The sequence below is a fragment of the Vicugna pacos genome, chromosome 16 (assembly GCF_048564905.1).
Source record: "Vicugna pacos chromosome 16, VicPac4, whole genome shotgun sequence".
In the NCBI taxonomy this organism is placed as follows: domain Eukaryota; kingdom Metazoa; phylum Chordata; class Mammalia; order Artiodactyla; family Camelidae; genus Vicugna; species Vicugna pacos.
Window position 1 is genome coordinate 14,809,423 of NC_133002.1, and position 15,877 is coordinate 14,825,299.

At 41.0% G+C, this 15,877-nt stretch overlaps 1 protein-coding gene across 5 annotated transcripts in view; it reads left to right on the forward strand.

Moving 5' to 3' along the window:
- LOC107034498 (uncharacterized) overlaps window positions 1-15,877 on the forward strand; it is a 212,351-nt gene that overhangs the window by 11,957 nt on the left and 184,517 nt on the right. For all 5 annotated transcript variants that reach the window (XM_072938405.1, XM_072938407.1, XM_072938404.1 and 2 more), the window contains exon 2: window positions 78-155. The gene's annotated coding sequence lies outside the window, so the exon portion shown is untranslated. The remainder of the gene's footprint in view (window positions 1-77; window positions 156-15,877) is intronic.

Below are 15,877 nucleotides of genomic sequence, written 5' to 3' on the forward strand. Positions count from 1 at the left end.
AAAATGGTAACGTTAAGACATGCCCATTTGCCCAGTGTCCTGATGAATTGCATTCTCTCTCTCCTGTCTCCCTGCAGCCTATCGACAGCTGGGCTTGTCAATCCAGTTGAGGGCTGCCGGCAAACACCGAGGTCCAGGCTGCTGTGGATGGAAAGGTACATATTTCTCCTCTCTCTCTCTTTTTTGGTTCTTCAAATATTTTTCCAAAAGAAAAAAAGAAAGCAGAAGATGACCATAATAAGATAAATGCCTGGCAGGTTACACACAGTAAAATATTGAACACTCAAACAATTTCAAGACCCAAAGAGCCATTACATTCATGTCTGATTTTTTTTTCCTTATAAGATGCAAGACCAAGGTTTGTATATCTTTGAGAGAAATTGTTCAATGGCTTTAAAAATAAGAAAAGATGATAATTTCAGCTTAGTTAAGGGGACAGTTCAGTTCATAACTACAGCCAGAAGGTGTGGATTCTAGTTTTGTTTTTCTTCCTCACCAGCTATGTGACTGTTGAGTAATTTGCATTGACGGGATCCAGAATAAGCCACTGTGGCATAAAAATGATTTTGAACTTGAAGGCGTTTAAGTTCCTGAAGTCCCTTATCACCAAAAAGCAGAGACCCCCAAAAGAACTCAGTGTCATAAATCCCCTTTTTGGGAGCAAGTCTAATTTTCTCCTCTCTGAGAGGAGAAGTCAGTATCACACTCAAACATTTTTCACAAAACCAACGTATCTCCCACCTATTCTCCAATGGCCTCATTTATTTTCCCCAAAAATCATTTGTTTTCTCTTAAGTGCCCTTCTCACCCTCTTCCTAACCTGTTGAGATGGTATACAAGCCCCCAATTCTAACTACCCCCTTGAGTCACATTTTTCTGTGAACTCCTGCATTTATATATGTATGTAGATAAATATTCTTTAGTCTGTCTTGTCAGTTTAATTTGCAGGACCCCAAGGACAAACCTAAGAAGGTAGAGGAAATCATTTTCTTCCTCAACAGCATCATTTTTTCTCACTGTGGTTTTGATATGCATTTCCTAATGACTACTGATGTTAAGCATTTTTTTCACGTGGATTATCAGCCATTTATATAAAATAATTTGCCCATTTTTAATTGGGCTCTTGTTTTTCTTTTTTTTGGTTAGAGTTCTTTATATATTCTGAATACTAGACCCTTATAGATACATGATTTGCAAATATTTTGTCCTATTATGTGGGTTGTCTTTTCACTTTCTTGATAGTGTCCTTTGAAGCATGAAAGCTTTTGTTTTGGTTGAGGTTGTTGGGAGGGAAATTTTTCCTCTTCCAACTTGGACCCAGTGGTCCAGTGCAGTTAGCTAACAGTAGACAGATTAGCAAGGGGAAAAAAAAATCAAGGTTTATTTATGCCCTCAGTAGAGAGTAACTCCTTCAATAGCCAGAGATTAAAGTATTATATGCAAAACCTAAACAAAGGTTTTGTTTGTTTGCTTTTGTTTTGCCTTTAGGGCTGCAGTGGGAAGGTATGAAAGTTTCTATTGGACTTTTTGATGCTAATGGAATGATGTAGTCTGTCCCCATCTCAGCTGAATTCATAGGAAATTCCTTAGAGGTGAACAGCAGCTGTATTTTTTGGAGGCTCTACTCTAGTCAGATAAGGGAAGTTTAGATAAAAAATTCTTTCTGCATCTTCTTTGGCTCAAATGTTTTCAGTTAAAAATAATCTTTATACTATAAGAGGGTCTCCACAAGGTTTAATTCATCTTTTTTTATTCTTTATTTTTCCGTTGCTCGTGCTTTTGATGTGATACTGTTAATGAACCAAACTTGGATCCACTCTGCTGCACCCAGTAAAGCCAATCTACTGACACCAGGTTGTGGTGAAGAAAAGTGCAGTGTTTATTGCAGGCACCAAGCAATATGGGCAGCTAGTGCTCGAAAGACCTGGCGTTGGTCCTGGCACTTTTGATTTTTGTGGTAAAGGAGACAAGGCACTTGCATTGGCTAGTTGAGATAGATGTTTCTGGTAAGCAATGGAGCTCACGTGCGGCAACACCAGGGTATTCTATGGCACTGACTTTGTCTCTGGTGGTGCGCTGGTTGGAGCGCTCCCTTTTGCACTCAGACTTGGTCATTTGGCCTTGTTTCTGATATGGCATTGGTTGGGAATTTCCCTTTCGGGGTCTGGGAAACTGCGACCCTGAGAGATGGTTTTGCATTGCATTGGTTTGTTTGTTTGCTTGATATTTGACAACATGGGCAGTGAATAATTAGGTATAGGTGATCAGAGCTCTCTTCTGTCTTGTAGTCCCCCAGGATGTATTTTACCAAGTTGGTAAATTTTTAGCTATGGTCCTATAAAAGGGAAGAAAAATGGATTTGAGATTTCTGGGTCTCCTGTCTTCCAGGCCAACCTGAACTAATAATCCTGTCTCTGCTGCAGACTCCGACATTTTGGTTTGTTTGGCCTCACTGTGCATTGGGCACATGAACTTGGGTATGACAACAGTATCTACAAAAACATTGCTTATTCCAAGATTTTTACCTGTGTTTTCTTAGGAAAGCTTTACAATTTTAGCTCTCACATTTAGGTCTTTGTTCTGTTAATTTTCACATATAGCATGAAGTATGGGTCCAGCTTCGTTCTTTTGCATGTGGCTAACCACTGGTCCCAGTGTTGTAAAGGCTGTTCTTTCCTCATTGGATTATCTTAGGACCATTGTTAACTCATGCATTTATGTGCAATTGACTTTTGTACCTGGACTCTCAATTCTGTTCTGTTGATCTCTAGGCTAAGCTTTATACCAGTATCACACAGTCTCAATTACTGTATCTTTGCAGTAAGTTTTGTAGTCTATTACAGCGTTTTGAGAGAAGTTACTGTCAAGGTAAATTTTAAAACATTATTTTCTGTTTTTAGTAGATAATTTCCAGGTGATGGCTACATGTAGGCACCACTAATTTCTCTTTCATATCTTTGATTTTGCATTCATAGCCCTTATGATTCTCTCACCAAGAATTCTAAGGTAGATTTCTACTGTGTTAGGACTTGGCTCCACCAAACTTCAAACCTGAGCTCATAGGTGTTACTGAAGACCTTTACAACAATTTTACACAGAGATGCTTCCACTCTTTTATTTCAGTATTTTACTTTCAAAATGTTAAACTTTTCATTGCTAAATTTAATTGCTAAAGCCCATACTGAGGCTCGTATTAAGTCGTTCTAAGTCTTGGCAAATTTTTTTTGAAAGCTTACTCACTCTCCAGAGATACTATAGGTGATTCATTGAATAGTTACTCATGAGTAAATCTGTGGCTCTAATTATTCCACGTGGTTTTTGTAGAAATAACTTTTTTTTGAATTATAGTTTACATGTTATGAGTTACCCTTTACATATAATCAATTCAATAGCTTTTAGTTATAGTTAGTATATTTATTAAGTTGTGCAACTATCACCATAATCCAACTTTTGAACATTTAGAACATTTTCATCATCCCCATGAAGAGATCTACTCTTTTCCGTCACTCCTCATTCCTTCCCCACTCCCAGCCTTAGGAAACCACTCATTTACTTTCTGTGTTTACAGATTTCCTTGACTTCCTAGGACCAGGTGCTGAGTCAGCATAGCTTAATGGTTAGCCCCTGATTGGCCAGGGATTATATTTAAGTTCCCTGTTTTGAGCTGAATGTTTGCATCACCTCCCCTGACCCCAAAATCATATATTGAAGCCCTAACTCCCAGTGTGATGGAATTTTGAGATGCCTTTAGGAGATTATTAGGGTAAGATGAGGTCGTGAAGGTGGGCCGTCATGATGGGATTAGTGTCCTTGTAAGAGGAGACTGCAGAGAGGTCTCTCCCTTTCTCTCAGCCTGCGCTCACACTGAGGAGAGGCTGGGCGAAGACACGGCATGAAGGCAGCTGTCTGCGAGCTAGGAGGGGAGCCCTTGCCACAGCCTAACCATGCTGGTACCCAGGTCACAGGGTTCCAGGCTGTAGAACTGTGAGAAAATAAATTTCTGTTGTTAATCCACCCAGTGTATGCTATTCTTTTATGGCAGCCCCAGATGACTTGATACACCCCTGAGCAAGGAAGCTTTTCATCCTTGACTGTTGCATCTCTGTGTGGCTTGGAGACTGCTTCCACAGTTCAGTCCCGTGTAGCCAGTGGCTGGTAGCTGGGGGATTCCCTCTCCTGTTGTTCATGAGAAGACATTGCCTTTGCTGTGCACACAGTCTACCCAGACCAAAATGATAGTGATTTTAGGTCTTCTTTGACTGTCTCTTACCTGATCTCCCCAATAAACTGCTGGCTTTTTGGTCTCTACTGGAAGTGCCTCAAGCTGTTAGTCACTGATAGCTGATTGAACAATAGTTTTTAACAACTCCCTGGGGCACAGGTTGCTCTGTGGTCTTATTCAGATAAAGTCAGGCTCCTTGGGTTACTCAGACCACGCCTCCCCCACCCCTGTGGGATGGGACCTGGGAGAGTGGGATAGCTGCTCTTCACTGGGGGTCCCTTACAGAGCCCTCCCGCCCCTTCCCCACTGCAGACTGAGTATGTTGTCAGTAAAATCAGTTATGACAGTACCCAAAACCATTATTAATATTGTATTTTTAGAAAACTATTGAATATGATGGGAAATAGTCACGTATTACAGGAAGGAAAATGTAGTGTAATATTACGGTATAATACCTAATGGTACGAAGTGGCAAATATAGAATATATTTGTAATTTTAAAACTTTTAATGTGGAAAGATCTATATCAAAATATTTGTACCTCTGCAGCATATATCCAAATATACCGAATTTTCTTCCCTTTTCCAATTATATTTTCAAATATTGCTACAGTGAACCTTTGCAATAAAAACTCTAAAAGTTGTCATAAAAACACAGTGAGCCCCTTGAATACTTGTTAGTTCAGAAAGAAGCGGTGTAACAGGGCTTTCCTTTTCAAAAGGCTCCCAGCTGGGAAAATCATCATGTCAGTTGTTTCAACCCAACGGGCTTCCGTCTGAAAGGAAGCAAATCTTGAGAAGGGCCTTGTGTTCATAGACAGTGGTGCTCACTCAGAGGCCCTTTTCTTAGCTTCTCCTCACCTGAGCCGTGCACGCTCACCTTTTGCTTAAGCAGAACGATCTCTCAGCCAGGAGCGCATAGGTCTATTTAAACGATGACAGCAGGGCTTAGAATGAGACTTGGATGGATTTTCAGAGGACGCGTAATTACTCTTCTATAGCAAGTGGCATCTGAATGGGTTGATAGCTTAGGAGGGATGAGAGACTCTTCAAAGTTCTGACCACACAAATGACAGTGGTTCTGCTGAGGAGGAAAACAGAAACCAACGATTGTCCAAGCAGTCAGCTTTCAGCTTTGTGAGGACGGCGACCAGGCTCGCCTTGCCTGTCACTGTCTTTGCGTGGCCAGCAGAGGCCCTGGCATGCAGTCAGTGCTGATGAGTATTTGTTAAGTAAACGAGCTCTGTTTTAATACAATACTATGTATATATAATTGGAAAGAATGAATATACAAAAGAAGTGGAAAGAGGAGGCATTGAATAATTGGAAGAAAATAACCCAGAACAAGATACTAGAAAATCTTAAATGACAATTAAATGTATGTTGGAAACAGAAGAATATCACAAAAGAAGTAGTCCCATTCTTGGAGGAAGATGGTATAATGTCAGCTGAGGAAATGTTTCATGTATGCTTTCATTTGTTCATTCTTTCCTCTTCCTTCCTTCTTTCCTTTCCTTCCCTTCCTTTCTTCCTTCCTTTCTTTCCCCACCTGTCTTGTCCTTTTTTTCATTCCTTTTATTTTAAAAAAGCATTTGAAGCCCATTTCACGCCAGACACAAGTTAAAACACTGTACTTTCTCTTACAGTATCAATTTTACTCAAAGGTTCTTGGGAAATTTATGCCTCAATAAGCCTTGATATATTTTAGATTGAATGAAAAAAGGGCACATGAATTACAAAACATATTAAAAAATCATATTTGCTTCCAGTGAGTCCAGCTTCCTGTTCAACCTCTAGAAGATCATTTTGGACTCCTCACGATTAGGGATTCTTTGGTAGATGCTTTTGGGAAGCACTGTTTGACATGAACACCTGGAAAGCATGTTGATCCAGTATGTGGAAAACACAAAGCTTGGAGGGATGGTTTTAGGTTGTATGAAAGAATCAAGATTTAAAAAAGAGCCTGACCTTACCAGGATCAAAGTGAAAAGGTAAAAACTGTCCAATTATAATAAATCATTCACTCAAGGAAGAGATGGAGGGGGAAGGCATTCAGAGAAATTCACAAGAAAAGGGTTTTAAGTTGTACGTATTTAATATGCTCCAACAACTGGATGGTGAGTCTAAAGAAAGGTTTATGTATCTCAGGCTAAATTATATGGATAGAGGGAAACTCCATTTTATTCCAACCACAGTAGGTGGATTATGTTTTCCTCAGAATATCATATTTTTTAAGAAAGCCATTGACAAATTTGAATATATTCAGAGAAGAGTGGACAAGACAATGACAAAGACGTGAAACCATGTTATATAGGGGACGGTGTAACTGATGAAGGAACGAATCTCATTATCATACTAAGTGAAGTACGTCAGAGAAAGACAAATATCACATGTCACTTACATGTAGAATCTAAAAAATGATATAAATGAACTTACTTACAAAACAGAAACAGACTCACAGAGAAAACAGACAAACTAATGGTTACCCGGGGGGAAAAGGGATGCGAGAGGGGCAAGTTAGGAGTTTGGGATTAGCAGATATAAACTACTATCCATAAAATAAACAGCAAGGTCCTACAGTATATTCCCCACAGGGAACTATGTTCAATATTTTGTAATGACCTATAGTAAAAAAGAGTATGAAAAAGTGTGTGTGTGTGTGTGTGTATATATATATATATATAAAAACTGAATCACTATGCTGTACACCAGAAACACACAGCATTGTAAATCAACTGTACTTCAATAAAGAAGGAAAGTTAAGGTCAGCGTGAAGGCAGTGAGGGCATTCTCAAACACTAGAGGGATTGTTGACTATTATTAATTGCTCTATAGCAATTTGGCAAGTATATTAAAGGCGTAAAAAAGTTAAAAAAAAAAAAAGAAACTAATCTCAAACACTGTTGTGACTACCTTTGTGGTATTTCACGGACCACCATGCTGAGGTCACTAACAATCCTCAAAACTTAGTGAGTTCAAAACAAAAGTGCTTTTTTGAGAAAAGTAGAATATTTTATTCTCATTCATGCCACACGTTGGTCATGGGTGGTCATTTGCTCCACAGTCATTTGGGGTGGGGACTCAGGCTGACGGAGACTCTGCCATTGTACACCTGCATCACCTGGACCACTTGTCTGTATCAGCCCCTATGGCTGCAAGAGACACTGTGACTGGGGAGTTGTGTGCAGGCTCTAGAAGGCTTCTGCTCAGCAGTAACATGGGACCCCACTGAGCTGCAAGGAGCCGGAAGACATGAGCCAGCCCCGGATCAATGTTTTATTTAACCTCTTATAAATTGCCAAAATTTTAACTTTACATTGCTTTATCTTCAACCCAAAGGATAATATCTAGGAAATCATGGGCCTGCTGTTATCTTTTCTCTAATATGTATTAAAATAAGTGACTTAGGAATATGGAAGCTCATTCACCTGTAAGTGTTTCACATACTACAAAAGGTGTCACTTTAGAGACAGAGGACCCTGCTGGGTGCAGTCAACTGCAGGGAAGGGAAGAGGAACACAGCCTCTATGGGAGGGGCTGTGAAATGCTGTGGGATTCCTGAGTGGGTCACACTGCAGAACAGTTTCAACCATGGTGTCCCCAGACGAGGACAGCCGTTCTGGTCTGGAAACGTTAGGATGGAAATGCATAAGAATTAATCCATGGCAGATTAATAATAACAGTAGGAAAGAAATGCAACATAAAAATGAGTTTTAAAAATTGAGTTTTGACTTTCCATGCTTGGTATTTTTTTTTGGTAACTTGTGTTAGTCATTTAACGAGGCTGAGTAATTGAAGGGCAAATAAACTTGGCTTGCTTAAAAATCATTTTGCTGTGATAATAACAATCACTGTATTGTTACCACCTGCTGTGCTAAATTCTTTCCTCGCCTTATCCCTCTTAATCTTTTCAACAGTTATATAAACTGGATTCTATTAATAGTCCCATTTTATAGACAAGACGTCTGAGGCTAATTTACATTAAGATACTTACCCAAGATCACAGAGCTAAAACTGAAACCCAGGTGTTCTAGAATCCAAACCTTTGAAAGGAACTCTTATTCTCAACTTATTTTAGAGTCTTTCCTTTTAATTTTTCCATCATTTCTTTGTCTCTTAACTATTCTTTTTAGATGTAGGCAAGGTGTAAAAAAATGTTAGTTCTAAGAGGACTGTTAGACAGATTTTCTGAGTGATTATTCTGTCTTGTTTCATTTTCTTACTTTCATATTTCTTTTTTCACTTCTTCTTCTTTTTAACATCTTTCCCAGTCCAAAGCCCAGAATCAACAGGATCAAAAATCAAACAAAAATCTTGATCTTCCCTAAGGACACACGTGGAGGATTTGGGAGTCTCAGCTGTACAAATATGACGCCATCTTTAGATAAACTGTCTGGAAGGATGGGGGGGCCCAGTCCCCGAGAGTTGCATGCAGATGTCATGTGGCCATGCCTCTAGCCAGCTTTATTATCTGACAGATATGGAGCACAAATATTGACTTTTGCTATTTTTGCTGTAACTGCGGCCATAAACATTGATTCCTGCAGGAGAGAGCAGAGTGGGAAGAAAGCTGCAGTGTCTTCACAGCCCAAGAGAGCCTCTGTCTTTGCTTCAGGACAGAGAAGCAGGATATGAATAAGGTCCTTATGGAACGATTCAGTGCAAGAATAATAAAATGGTGATGACGTGAAACATCCCGGGGCTTTGACGGACTTGGGGAGTGGGGGTAGTAGCCCTGTTGGTTCCTCGTTGTCATCTGTGTTCACTTAGCTCAAGCAAGTTCTGAACGTAGGAAGAACAGAAATTTAAGTGAACTCAGCCTCCCTCCAGTGCTCCACACACTCACCTAATCAGACCTCTTCCTCTTCGAATGACAGTGCACCATTCCTCATGACTATTTTTTCCAATTTCTTCCCATCCGTATCCCGATGTAGCAAGGGAAACAACCAACACGTAGCGTGTTGTTGGTCTTGTGTAGGAAATGAAGGGATTCCTCTTTTGGTGGCAATCTGTTCACTTGTCAAAGGTACAAAAATCAAGAGGATTTTCCAGTTTAGGGCTGCTTGTTGTTTTTTAGATCCATAATTAAAATTTAGTTTGCCAGTGTAGAGTGACTCAGATTTCCTGTTTGATTGGATCAGTGTGTCCTGCGTGAACTTTGGGAAACTGCGAGACCATAGTGTGCAGTAAGGACAGTGACAGTATTATGAAGGGACAGGCCCCACCAGGCTGAGGGTGGGTCCACAGAACAACTGGCTCCCATTTGCAAGAGAATAGGACTCAGGCAGCTCAGCCAGGCACTCAAAGGCTCGGCATCATTCAGTGCTGCGCAGTCTCCACCTCCAGGTACATCTGTCTCATGCCTGCATCTCACCCCCTGCACAGGTCAGTCCAGAACCGCTGGAACTGTGCCTTCTTGAGAGATTCAGGGAGTAAATCCAGGAATAATCCAAGAATAAAGCCTGCAGAGTCACTGTCGGGGGTCAAAAATCATCCTATTAGATGCAGAGGAACAAAGTGATAAACGTGGTCTGGAGGTGGAAGTGTGCTTGTGTGTTGAAGGTGGGAGTGTGTGTTTGTGCATGCTAAGGAGATAGTCAATTCTATTTTCCTCTAGAGTCACTGTTAGGAGACTTAACACATTGGTCCATTGCAGCAGTGGCTTCCATGGTCAAATGCTGGTGGTATCTCCCTTTAAAAGGGTCATTCATTAATTGACTTAATGAGTGTGATGGAGAGGGGGTGGGGTGGAACATATGAGCACGTCACATCAGGGAAAGAACTTGGTTTTTGGAGTCCAGAAGAGTTGAATGCCATTCTAGGTTCAGGCACATACACTATGTGTGATTTTGCGAAGTTTCTTGGGTTTTTCTGAGCCTCGCTTTCATTTTCTATAAAAGAAAAAAAAAAGGCATGGTTATTGCAAGGCTGAAAATAAATAATATCTGTATTTAGCATATAATCTTTCTCCCCTTCATTCCCATCCTCCATCCTCTGTAAGAAATAACAATCAGTAAAATACAGAACAGTCTCTATCCAGCAGTTCACAGTACAGTGCGGGACTGAGTGTCCACTCAAGGGAATTCAGTGGGACCGATATCTTAGAAAACCAGCTGATATGGCTTGTTTGGAGAGAAGGCTGCAGACGTACCACATTTGTCTAAGATTCACATAGAACTTGAATCTACAGTCATCCTTTGTGTGTAACTCATAGAGCACTTTTTCTTTCAAGCTTTTGTAAAAAGGATGAGGATTGCCGTTGATCCAGGGTCACTCTCCACCTCCAGTTGTTTAATTCATCTTAAAGAGGAGGTCTTTCCAAACTCCCAGCCCTCAGAGTTCCTCTCTAATTTCACACTTGGTAACATGAGCTTGTTCTCTGAATCATCAGTTACATTTTTTTAAAAAATGAATTGCAGTCTCTAGGGTTTTCACTGAGATCTCATAATGTTGTTAGTCACCGTAGAGACACATCTGAGGTCTCCACTTGAAATTATGAAGTTCTTTAAACCCAAACACGTGAATACCATTCACTGTGATAGATGCAAAGCAGTCTCCTCACTTCTTTACCAACATCCACTGAACTCTCTCACTTTGGATAATTATGATTAGATGACAATGAAGCAGTTTTGGGGTTCGCAGTCTGTTTTATTTATATATTCATTCTGATTATCAAACAACAGTGATGATAGCTGTTTTAACTGAGTTTGTGGAGTGATGTTGGCATCAATCCTTAGATCTATTGGTTGTAATAAGGATATTTCCACCCCCAACCCAATCTAGTCCTGCTCTTGCTAAAATCAAAATAACATGCCATGGCATTTAATAATAAGATGGGCAGATGGAGGGGGCTGGGTCAGTGCCAGGATATATAATAAACTTATGTAAGATTAACCCAGCTAGGACCCAGGACGTGGACCCTCACAGGGAACCTGCCTACACAGGAGAATGTAGGCTGCTTGGACATGCAGCTCGTGGGATGCCTGAGCCTAAATTCATGCTTAGATTTATAGAATAGGAAACTATTTATAGACCTTCTTCCACTCTAGTGAGGAAAGAAGTCTTGTTTGTGTTATTTCAGGGTCTAGGTAGGCAAGTACAGACCTATGTTGGTGGCTTGACTTGGATAATTGTGTTCTAACATGAATACAGGACTATTTAAATAATCTGGGAATATACACGGCATTTAAAAATCACAATATCTGCCTCTATGTTACATTCAACTAGTTGAGTGACCTTGGCCAAGTCACAGCTCACTCAGCTTTGGTTTACTCGTCCCTAACGAGGGGAACACGGTGTCTTCCGCAAAGTGTTGATGGGATTAGGTGGGATGATGTATGAGAGGAGACTTCTGAGTTAATAGTACAGCATACACACTCGGTCCCCTTCTCTATTGTCACCTGCCTTCCCTCCCCAGCTTTACTGAACATTCAGAAACCTTTGATGACTTTCTGTTAAAGCCAAAGACATTAGCCTGAGATTCAGTCTCAACCTGCCCACTGTTATTCCCTAGGGTTTCCTTGCACACATTTTTAACCTACAACAGCAAGTCCATTTTTCCTTAGGTGAGTCCATTGTAGTTGCAAGATCTCACAGGGACATCCAGTTGTCCAGATAAGTCTGACATCCCATCTTGTAGCATTACTGCAGTGAAAGAGAGACTTTGGCTTTTAAGATGTGGAAGTTTCATGGTCAGAATCCCAGCCCAATCCCTGGGCTAGGGTCACACCCAAAAGTTCATGAGAGGGAGAATGCCAGCTTGTTAATGGCCAATACTAATTGCCAACCCTTCATTTTATGCTGTTGCAACATCTTCCTAGAAATTCATGTTAGCTTTGCTGGAGGACTATGAAAACAGAGCAGGAGGAATCCATTTGATGATATTGATGAGTGTGTTGTTAATGCTGAAGGGTCCAAATCCCAGTGGAAAATAGGTCTGTGGGTGCCCCAGAGAGGTTTGGCTCTCTTGGCAGAGCTCACGGGGGTGCACTGTTGTAACTGGGGGTTGGGGCATAAATGCGTAGGGCCTGGACCCGCTTTCAGACAGGCAGGGTCTGGTGGACAGTGGAAACACCTGTAATTTCGTGTGTGTCTGCAGAGGCTCTTGCCCATCCCCGGCTGACTTGTACTGAGGACAGAAGGAGGCTATATTTAGTGGATAATTACAAAGATGGAGACAGGGAGAAATCCCTGCACACCTTTCTTTGGTTAACTTATGAGTCATTTTCTCCTAGTAAACAAAACCCCCACCTGAGACACCTGAGATCACATGGCTTTTCTTAGAAGCATGTCATATGTTTTCTTCCCCTCTTGCCCATGTTTTGTCCATCATGAGAAATGATCTTGACAAACAAACTTGAGATCACAGCAGAGCCAGCCTGACCCAAAAAGCTGACCTGGAAACCTGGGAGATTCTTCTCGAAACATCCCAGCCCCATTCCAGGGCCTCGGTGGTCAATCTTCAGACAACAATCTCAGCTCCTTAAGCCAGTCTATCACCTCATCTAGAGTGTTGCCATTCTTAGTTTGTGTCAAACTCTAAAGAGTTGGGCAAAAGGACACATATTTGGGCAAGCAGTTCAAGAAAAGTCAAGGTGATTGGTGGCCTGGTCCTTCAACTCCCTCCCACACGACGCACAGATAACTAAACTGAAAGTAGCAGCGTGTGTGAAAAGGAAATCACACCATCGCAGCTTCCTTACCGTGTTGTCTGAGTAACCACGAAGAATCTTGTAGTGTTTTCCCATGAATTCTCAAGAATTGCCCACTCTAGCCCTCCTGATGAGTTTACCAGTCTGTATTTTATTAAACGGTCTGTTATGTGTTCTTCAGTATTCTAAAATGCAGCTCTGTGATTATCACTGTATGCGGAACATCCATGTTCAGTCACCTCTAAGCTAGCCACGAGGATACCCCCCAGGGAGGTCCTGCTGCCGGGTGAAGGCGGCATCACACGTGGAGGGGCAGCCGTCCGCCACGTCCAGTCTGCTGGCCCGGGAGGAGCAGCGTAGGAGGCGGGAGTGTGGTCTGAAAGTGTCTTTCATGTTGCCATTGCTCATTTGTTTTCATTTGCAATAATTATTTTGAAATCTTAGTACTAAAAAAGAACTCATGTTTTCTATTTCTCTGAAGGAAGACAGAGATTAAAATGGCTGGGAAGTATCAGCTTAACCTAGTCCCAGAGCAAATACAGAGGCAGCTCTTCGCTAAGTGCTTCACCGGTAAATAGTAAATAGCAAGTACAGAACAGGGGAAAGCTCACTGGTATGTTCAAGGCCATTTTTTATTTTTTAACTTTATTGAGAAATGATTGACAAGTGTAATTGTATATGTTTAAAGTGCACAATGGGATGATGTGATATATGTTACGGAATGATTACCAAGGTCAACAGAATAAACACCTTCAAGGCGCTTTTTACTGTGACCATTTTTGTATCAATGCCTCATGAAGAAATACTCTAGATACTAAATACACTTGTGAAAGAGCCTGAACGCAAACCCTCCACTGCGTTAAAAGTAGTGACCCCTTTGTAGGCAGAAGACATAAAAGGAAGTTTATTTTTAGACCATTCAGTAAATATTATCCTGTTAGAATATATTCACGCACTACTTGCAGAAACTGAATATTAATATAATTTAAAAAAATTATACAATAGTAAAAATCAGATGTCTTCACAGGAGTGCTGAGCCTGCCTGTTGAGCAACTTAGGGCATTTCCTCAAGGTTTCTAGACCCAGTTTCTCATCAGGAGGAGATGGTGCTTGATCAAGGTTAAGGAATTCCTGTTAGGGTCCGGGTTCCCCTGGCTTTCAGCTGAGACCCAGTCTCTAGGAGTGGAGGGTCAGGGAGGCACTGAAGGCTAGAGAGAAGACTGTGTGTGAGTGTGTGTGTGTGAGTGAAGGGGATGCTGGTGGTGCTCCAGGACCTCAGCCCTGTTCAAATCCTCCCCAAGAGGAATTCTTAGATGTCCTTCTCTGTTAAACCAGGTTTAAAAAATGTGGGACTGTATGATTCTCTATTGACAATTGTACTTCTACCAAAAGTCCAAACCAAGCCAGAACAACCTGTGTGAGGAGCTTCTAGATCTACAAGGCATGTGCTCTGAGCGGAAAGGTACCGTTTACGCAGAAGGCACATGGAAGCGCTCAGCTCCCATCTCAGCCAGTGTGTTCTGCCTGTTGAGGGAGGCGGCAGAGGCCGAGTAGGGAAACCTTAGTGTCCAGCCCGTCCTTCTCCCTGGTTCTTCTCACTGTAGGGCTGATCGCGTCTCTGCACGTCTCATCCTGACATGTGATTCTTTAGTTTTAAAACTCAAATGAACCAATTGTTTTTTATCAGTTGCAACTCGTCCTATGGCAAGTGATAGAAAACCCAGTAAAATTTACAGAAAATAGCAAGGATGGTATTTCTTCTTGAAACTGAGAAGCCAAGGGCTTTAAGCTTTGATGGATCCAGTGCCTCAGGGGACATAATAGTCCTCTTTTCCCTCAACTCTGTGCTCCCTGTTGTCCTGTTCTCAGGTTCCAGGTGGTTACAAGGTGCCTGCCTCCCAGGTACAAGTCAGCATAAGACAGAGATCTCTCTCTGGTCACGTCCACGAAAGTCCAGGACTTAACTGACTGGATCACCTTGAGTCGTTGGCCCTCTAGATCCCAGTCATGAGGGAGAAATTTGGTGCTCTGATCTAGGATACTATTTCCTGAAGTGTAGAAAAATCAGTAGGTCCACTGATAACATCCCTGCTGGCTCCTCTGAGTACTTTTACAAAAAAATTCTGAAATTGGTAGGAAATATGGTGCCTTGGGTGATCACTCCTGCATCCTCCTCTGTCCTCTGTGAGTCTAACGAAAGAATCAGGGCCAGGTATCATCTCTCGGTAGCTTAATTTTTGTAACACAACTTACTTGTAACAAAGGTTTTTGTTTTTTTAAAGCAATACACCATTTTCGTTAAATGCCAAATATTTTTAAACCATGCAGTAATGTATCAGAACTCTCTTAAGCAAACCCACATAAGCAAGTCTTGAAGAGGGAAGAAGTTGCAGATTCTCAGGCAGAGTAAGGAGAGAATCAAAGGGAGAATGAGGGTATTGTTGCGTGAAAAATAGTAACTATGCCAGTTTACAGGATGGAAACCTCTAAGCGTGTTACCCTTAGCAAAGTGGTTTTATTCATCAAAGTCTGTCTCTCTTTGGCACGAGGAAAATATTATTTTAGTTCATTAATAATTCCAAAAGTGTTTTATTTAATATTTTGACAGCAATTTCAAATGGAGACACTTTCACGTGCATACATAGAAATGATTATTTTTAAAGGTATATAGTCACACACACATAGTTATTACTACTAGTTGAGTCATAGCCTGAGGTAACGAGGAAGAAAAGGTCAGACGTTGAAACACAAGACACATGGATGTCGAGAGCACCATAAGCTGGAAGGGAAAAACAAATTTATTCTCCTATCTTTCATCAGATGTTTTAGAGTCATGAATAGCAGAGACCTTCTTATTGATTAAATGTCATAATTCTGAATTTGATCAAATCATAAGTGCCAATCAGACTATAGTTTTTAAACCATTATAGATAATGAAGGAAAGATGGAATTAGTAAGAAAGAATTCACTAAGAGTTTTAAATTATCCCATCTTTATCTTGTTAAG